Source organism: Alligator sinensis, unplaced genomic scaffold, assembly GCF_000455745.1.
Source record: "Alligator sinensis unplaced genomic scaffold, ASM45574v1 scaffold2022_1, whole genome shotgun sequence".
Taxonomy (NCBI): Eukaryota; Metazoa; Chordata; order Crocodylia; family Alligatoridae; genus Alligator; species Alligator sinensis.
Genome location: NW_005843929.1, coordinates 10,300 through 17,787, shown reverse-complemented (window position 1 = coordinate 17,787; position 7,488 = coordinate 10,300). Strand labels below are relative to the sequence as shown.

The 7,488-nt window shown below is 56.6% G+C and overlaps 1 long non-coding RNA gene across 2 annotated transcripts in view; it reads left to right on the top strand.

The window, feature by feature from the left end:
- Positions 1-7: 7 nt before the first annotated feature.
- LOC102388325 overlaps positions 8-7,488 on the top strand; it is an 11,011-nt gene continuing 3,530 nt past the window's right edge. The window contains exons 1-5 of one of the 2 annotated variants that reach the window (XR_003092436.1): positions 8-618; positions 920-975; positions 3,177-3,252; positions 4,110-6,773; positions 6,870-6,954. This is a non-coding gene — a long non-coding RNA (uncharacterized LOC102388325). Of the gene's footprint in view, positions 619-919; positions 3,086-3,176; positions 3,253-4,109; positions 6,774-6,869; positions 6,955-7,488 lie in introns of both variants that reach the window. The other variant, XR_003092435.1, reaches the window with a different exon arrangement.

The following is a 7,488-nucleotide window of genomic DNA, read 5'->3' as shown; positions in this document are numbered from 1 at the left end:
CTGACAGTCTTTCACACCCCCAAGCCCGAGCTACGGTGTGGTGCTGCCTAGCTCTGTGGGCGGTCAAGCACTGGTGGTCACTTGAGGGGGCTCGTGCCCTCTCAAGGCCATCCCATGGGGAAGCACGAGCACACGGGGCGCCGCCAAAGAAAACCAGCAGAGAAGACAACACAGCTGTGAGCTTGTCTGCTTTTTAATGGACAAATAAAATTGATCTGCCAGGCACCTCCTTGATATCTGGTGCCTTTCGCCTCCAAGTTCATCCTTCCCTGCTGCGCTGTTTCTCTCCTCTTCTCTCCTGTTATTTCACATCCAAGTTTCCCCACCCGCTGCCCCCTTTAATTTCTGCAGTGGTTCCCTTGTAACCACTGAGTGTGTGCTGAGTGTGTTTGAGCTGGTCGTCCAGGATGCTGAATCCCTTGCTGAAAAGGGATTGATGGAAGACATCGCTTGCCTGGACCAGCCACCTGAGGCTGCAACCCCGAATCCCGCGAGCCCGGTCCCCTTTGAGGGTCGATGCGCATCGCCCCAGGAAAGACAAGCAGACGGGACGGCAGGCGAGCAGCAGTGAGCTGACCGGAAGGGAAGAAGGCCAGGCCAGCCAAACAGGAGGTAAAGGTAAGAGAAATTGGACACGGGGAGCGTCCATTCCACGGGTTTCATTGCTAAGTTGCACACCTGGGATTTGGAAGGTTTGGGATGGGATTTCCCGTGCCCCTAGTCTGGGAGCAAGGTTCAGTTACTCTGCCTTTATTGCTTGTCTGAGGTTACTTTCTGAAGTTGGCCAGAGGTATTGCCTGTGCGTTACAGGGGAGGTTGCAAGTTTCCAGAGGATACTAAGTGCATTAAGAGTTCAAGCTGCTGGATGTATGCTCTGGCTCTGCTTGCTTATAGCCCGTCTTGGTCTCTGTTCTTGCAGGCCTCGGAAGAACCGGAAGGAGACGCGGATGGGGAACGCAGCGAGGAAGAGGCGAGGTAGGAGAAAAGCCAGTCAGAGAAACGGGATGTGAAGGAAAGGGACTCTGGACAGAGTGGCATCCCTGCCTTTAGGTCTCGATCATGTCTTAGCCAAATTTCGGCTTTGTGAGCCTTTGGGTGAGCTCCCTGTAACTCAAACGAGTCTCTGCCCTTGCTGTTGTTGCACTTTTGCAGCAGTCAGGTGGAAGGCGGTTAATCCTGTAATCAAGGTGTGTCTCCACCACCACGTTTGTAAAGGCCGTGGACCTGGTTAGTGGTCTTGCACAGCACAGCCCCACCCTGTAATCGGAGTCGAGGCTAGCTGTCAGACTTGGCTGCAAATTGCACAGCAACCCGTAAGTGGGGTGCGTGCTGCCTTCTAACATGAGAAAAAATGTCTAGCGCTGGACATCCTGTAATTGGGAGTCAAAGTCCACTGCTATTCCTGGCCAATCGAAGAGGAGCCCCTGTAAGCAGGGTGGACGTAGCCTCCTTCCGCTGGCCTTAGATAGCCGGAGCAGTTTGCAGTGTTGTGCTGCAGGGCGGCCTTGCACACCAGAGCCGAGCCTCATGGGGTGACAGCCAGCTCTTTAGACCCCAGAACTTGATGACTTTCCCGTGGTCTGGGTTGAAGTCTGTGACCTCCTCTCCCCCTGTGTCCAGGCACCTGTCCTTTTTCATGCATCTGTGTCTGACTCCACGTCTGGACCCCTGGGCCGCCCTGTAACAAGGGTGCAAGTCCCGTGCCCCTGGTGGAAGGCTAAATAGCGCAGAGCAGTGGACATCCCTGTAAGCAGGGTCCAGCTCCCTATGTCCCTTTGGGGACAGCCCTGTCCTTTGCCTGGCCTGGTGGCCCCCCCTGTAAACGGGGGTCTGGGCCGCCCTTTTGCCCCCCGTGGGCAGTCTGACTAGCCAGGCGGGCCGTGCCCTGTAACGAGGGTGCTGGTCTCAGCCTTGTCGCCCCCTGGGAGCGGAGGAGGATTTTCAGTATAAGGTTCGAGGTCAAGCAGTTTGCAGCATCGAGCTCCTTTCCAGCCTGGGAACACTTTTTACCCTTGTGAGAGTGTGGAGAGCGAGAGAGAGGAGCGCCTGGGAGCGAAAGCATTTGTTATTTTCTTTTTGTTGTTAAAACCGCTGCAGCGTACTTTATTTTCTTCCCAGTGCTGGAAAAGGGGCGAGATGCGTCCTCGTAGCCTTTTCCTCCCACCTCCATACCTAGGGGGACGGATTTCCAGGCCTTTTGGTCTCGGGGAGCATTAGGCCCCCTCTCTAATACTTTGGGGCACACGGCCTCCCTGTAGTTCAGGGTACAGGCCTTAGACCCCCTCTTTTTGGGGTCCTTTGGGCACTTGGTAGCTCAATTGCAGTTCCTGCGCTCCTTGAGAGACAGCCACGTGTTCCCCAGCCGAGTCCCTGGGGACGAGTGCCCTGGCACTTGGCCAGCCCTTGCTCTGCGCCCCCGCCCCCGGCCTGCAGCCTGTAAGCAGGGTCCAGGCCCCCTTGATTCTCCGGGTCGGGTCTCGTCCCACTCGGTGAGGTTGGCCACAGATGATACCCACAGACTGCAGGGAAGGTTGCAGGCTTGTGGAAGATACTGGGTGCGCTGGGACCCCTGAGGCTTCGTGACCTTCCTGTAACTCAGGTCCAGGTCTCTGCTCCTCTGCTCTGCTGCTCCTGGCACCATTGAGATGGTCTCCTCTTGCACCCTGTAAACAGGGCTGTGCCCCCCCAACCCCTCTGACTTCGGGGGGAGGAGGCCTCCTTTAGCCCTTTGGGCTCTGTGGCAGTCGTGATGGGAGGCTGAAGTAATGGCCTTTGTGTCCCCAGACACGGGGCTGCTTTGAGCCCTGATTGAGACCGCCTGAGGCACCCGTCAGCTGGCATTCAGGGCTTTACAGGTTTTCTCTGGGCTTCATGCCCCGCAGCCAGCTGTGTGCAGGGAGCACTGCCCAGTAAGCAGGGTTGCCGGTGTCTGTGGTCACCTTCATGGTGCCGTCCCAGCACTTCTGTCCAGAGTCCTGGCCCGTGGCGCTCTGCTCCTGGCTGGCCTGGATGTCAGCAGCCGAGACCACAGGCGTCTGCCCTCCCCCATCTCCATGGATAGAGGACAGATTGGCACCGGATTCAGGTATGGCTTAAAGTGGGAGAGAAGTTGCAGCCCTTAGACTTGTCTTTCAACATGGTGGGTTAAATGCAGTGTCTGTCTCTGTTTATTATAGGCCCTGATAGGAGCAGCTGGAAAAACGGTGCACAAGCAGGAGTCAGCGGACAAGGAGGGAGGAAAACCATGCAAAGGTAAGGGAGTTTCGATGCAGCCCCTCTTTCTTTCTTTATTTTTGGTCCCTTTGCCAAGCTGTAGACCTTGGGGTCAGGGGGCTTGGAAGTCCTGGATTGTTGGCACCTTCTTATGAGCAGGATTTGTCTTAGCTCCTGATGTTGTCATACGCGGATAAGTTTTAGGTGGAGTACTGAGGATCTTGTAAACCAGAGGCATGTCACGTCTGCTTTGTTTTTCCAAGGCAGCAAGCTCTTTAGGACGCTGGGCGTTGTGAGCTTGCTGTCACTTGGGTTCGGTCTGGCAGCCGCAAGCAGACAGTCGTTCCTTCCCCCACTCACTGCTGTTACCTGGGGTTTGGTTACATCCCCAACTTGAATGCAGGTGTTTTGAATGTTTTTTTGGTCCTTTGAGGGGTTTGACTTTGCTGTCGAGGACGTTGTAGCTTCTGCCCATTGTCCTCCATGTGTGCGGATGCTTGTTTCCTTGAACCGCACTGCCTGAGCAACCAGCGTTTGGTCAGCCTTGTCCCATGGCAGCTGGTGTTTGCGCGGAGTGGGGGCGGGCACCATCCTGTAAGTAGGATTCCAGGTGCCTTGTGCTGCCATATCTTGTGATGTGGTACGAGTTGGGCCTGTAGGCTTGTGGCCCATGGCTTTCCATTTCCAGCTGAGCCAGTCTTTGGGAGCTGAACAAGGAGATTCCTGCTCGCCCCTCTGTCAAACAGAAGAAGACGGCTTGACAGGGGCGGCAGGGAAGGACCAAACAGACATTACAACTCCCTGTCTCAGTCTCTGGCCCCATGCCTTACACCCAGACTGTCTCTGTTTCTTTGTCGGGGGTGGGTCCTTATTTCTTTTCTTTCTCCTTTTTGCAGCTGCCAGAAGGACAAGCAGCGGGCGAACCACACCAGGGTGGAAAGCCAGGAAAATGGGATGCGAAGGAAAAGGACTCTGGACAGAGTGATCTCCCTGCCTTTAAGTATCAGTCATGCATTAGCCAAATTTTGGCTGCATGAGCTCTCTGTAACGCAGTAACGAGCTTGTGCGTTTGATGCTGTTGCGCTTCTGCGGCAGTTGGGTGGAAGTGGACAACCCTGTAAGCAAGGCGTGTGTCACCGCCGCCTCCTTTATAAAGAGTGTGGATCTAGTCGGTGGTCTTGTGCAGTGGGGCCGCCCTGTATGCGGGGCCTGGGCCAGCTGCCAAACATGACTGTCAGGGGCGCAGCCTCCTGTGAGTAGGGTGCTTGGTGCGTCTTACCGTGTAAGAATGACAGGCAATTTGAATGTTCCTAGCACTGGACATCCTGTAATTGGGAGTCAAAGTCCGCTGCTGTTTCCAGCCAGTTGGAGAGGAGCACCTGTAAGCAGGGTGGACGTAGCCTCCTTCCACTGGTGTAGACAGCCGGAGCAGTCTGCAGCGCGGTGCCGCAGGGCAGCCTCGCATACTGGAGCTGAGTCTCGTGGGGTGGCGGCAAACTCCTTAGACCCCAGAGCTTGATGACCTTCCCGTGGTCTGGGTTGAAGCCTGTGGCCTCCTCTCTGATCCGTGTGTCCAGGCACCTGTCCTTTTTCATGCATCTATGCCTGGCACTCCACATCCAGACAGCTGGGCCACCCTCTAAGGAGGGTGTGAGTCCCATGTCCCTTGGTGCAGGGTTAGATTGCACAGAGCTGTGGACCCCCCTGTAAGCAGGGTGCAGGTCTCAATGTGCCTTTGAGGGCAGCCCTGTCCTTGGTCTGGCTGTGGGCCTTTCCCTTTTGCCCCTCTTGGGCAGCGTGGCAAGCGAGATGGACTGTGCCCTGTAAGGAGGGTGCGAGTCCCGTGTCTCTTGTTGGAGGGCTAGATTGCGCAGAGCAGTGGACCACCCTGTAATCAGGGTCCAGGTCTCAATGTGCCTTTAAGGGACAGCTCTATCCTTTGCCTGGCTGTGGCCCTCCTTGTAACCAGGGCTATGGGCCTTCCCCTTTTGCCCCTCTTGGGCAGTGTGGCTAGTCACACGGACTGTGCCCTGTAACGAGGGTGCGAGTCCTGTGCATCCTGTTGCACACCTAGGTTCTGCAGAGGTGTGGCCCGCCCTGTAAGCAGGGCTCTGCGCCTTTGCTTCTTGCCCCCCATGGGCAGTGTGGCTAGTCACACGGACTGTGCCCTGTAACGAGGGTGCGAGTCCTGTGCATCCTGTTGCACGCCTAGGTTCTGCAGAGCTGTGGCCCGCCCTGTAAGCAGGGTTCAGGTCTCTACGTGCCTTTGGGGACAGCCCTGTCCTTTGCCAGGCCTGATGGCCCTACCTGTAAGCAGGGCGGTGGGCCTCTCCCTTTTGCCCCCCGTGGGCAGTCTGACTAGCCAGGCGGGCCGTGCCCTGTAACGAGGGTGCCGGTCTCAGCTTTCTTGCCCCCTGGGAGCAGAGGAGGATTTTCAGAGCAAGGTTCGAGGTCAAGCAGTTTGCAGCATCGAGCTCCTTTCCAGCCTGGGAACACTTTTTCCCTTGTCCATGTGTGGAGAGCGAGAGAGAGGAGCGCCTGGGAGCGAAAGCGTTTGTTATTTTCTTTTTGTTGTTAAAATCGCTGCAGCGTACTTTATTTTCTTCCCAGTGCTGGGAAAGGGGCGCGATGCGTCCTTGTAGCCTTTTCCTCCCACCTCCATACCTAGGGGGACGGATTTCCAGGCCTTTTGGTCTTGGGGAGCATTAGGCCCCCTCTCTAATACTTTGGGGCCCACGGCCTCCCTGTATTTCAGGGTACAGGCCTTAGGCCCCCTCTTTTTGGGGTCCTTTGGGCACTTGGTAGCTCGATTTGCAGTTCCTGCCCTCCTTGAGACAGCCACGTATTCCCCACCTGAGTCCCTGGGGACGAGTGCCCTGGCACTTGGCCAGCCGTTGCTCTGCGCCCCGGCCTGCAGCCTGTAAGCAGGGTCCAGGCCACCTTGATCCTCCGGGTTGGGTCTCGTCCCACTCGGTGAGGTTGGCCACAGATGATCCCCACAGACTACAGGGAAGGTTGCAGGCTTGTGGAGGATACTGGGTGTGCTGGGACCCCTGAGGCTTTGTGACCTTCCTGTAACTCAGGTCCAGGTCTCTGCTCTGCTGCTCCTGGCACCATTGAGATGGTCTCCACTCGCACCCTGTAAACAGGGCTGCGCCCCCCCCAACCCCTCTGACCTTGGGGGAGGAGGCCTCCTTTAGCCCTTTGGGCTCTGTATCAGCCACGATGGGAGGCTGAAGTAATGGCCTTTGTGTCCCCAGACACGAGGCTGCTTTGAGCCCTGATTGAGACCGCCTGAGGCACCCGTCAGCTGGCATTCAGGGCTTTACAGGTTTTCTCTGGGCTTCATGCCCCGCAGCCAGCTGTGTGCAGGGAGCACAGCCCTGTAAGTAGGGTTGCTGGTGTCTGTGGTCACCTTCATGGTGCCATCCTAGCACTTCTGTCCAGAGTCCTGGCCCGTTGCGCTCTGCTCTTGGCTGGCCCGTATGTCGGCAGCCCAGACTACAGACGTCTGGCCTCCCCCCATCTCCACGGATAGAGGACAGTCGCCACAGGTCCAGGTAAGGATAAGCGAGAGAGAGAAATAGGGGCTTGCAGACCCATCTTCCATCGTGCTGATTGACATCCCGTTTCTGTCTTGTCCTTTTTGCCTCCAGAGGAAGAAGCAGAGAAGACAACAGACAAATAGGAGTTAACCCATAACCAGGACAGAAAACAGTGCCAGCCCACCGGGAGACAAAGGTGAGAGAGGTTGGGTAAAGACTTGGGGTATGTGAGCCGTGGAAAGCTTGGAGTGCCAGGACCTCCTGGGTCTGTTGGCTTATAAGCAAGGCACAGGTCTCCTGCCCTGCTTTTTCCAAATCTTAGGCTACTTTGTGCGGTTGGGCAGAGGGGTTACGTGGGGATTGCAGGGAGGCTGCAGGAACCCCTTCACGGCAGGGCTGAAAAGGGAGAAGCTGCAGCCGCTCGATATGCACTCAGGCTGTGTTGACTTCCCCCTGCACCACCAAGTCTTTCCAGCACTGCAAGAACAAAGACTGGGACAGGGTGTGAGGTGGGAGGAAAGCCAGCTAGGGAAAAGGGTGCGAAGGAAAGGGACTCTGGACACAGTGATCGCCCTGCCCTTAGCTCTCAGTCACGTAAGAGCCAAAATGTGGCTGAGGGAGCCTTGGAGCAGTGGGACCTCCCTGTAAGTGGGAAGCCGGTCACACCCCCCTTCTTGTAAAAGGTCACCAAGCTCACGAGTATAATGGGCGCCGTGAGCTACATTCGTTT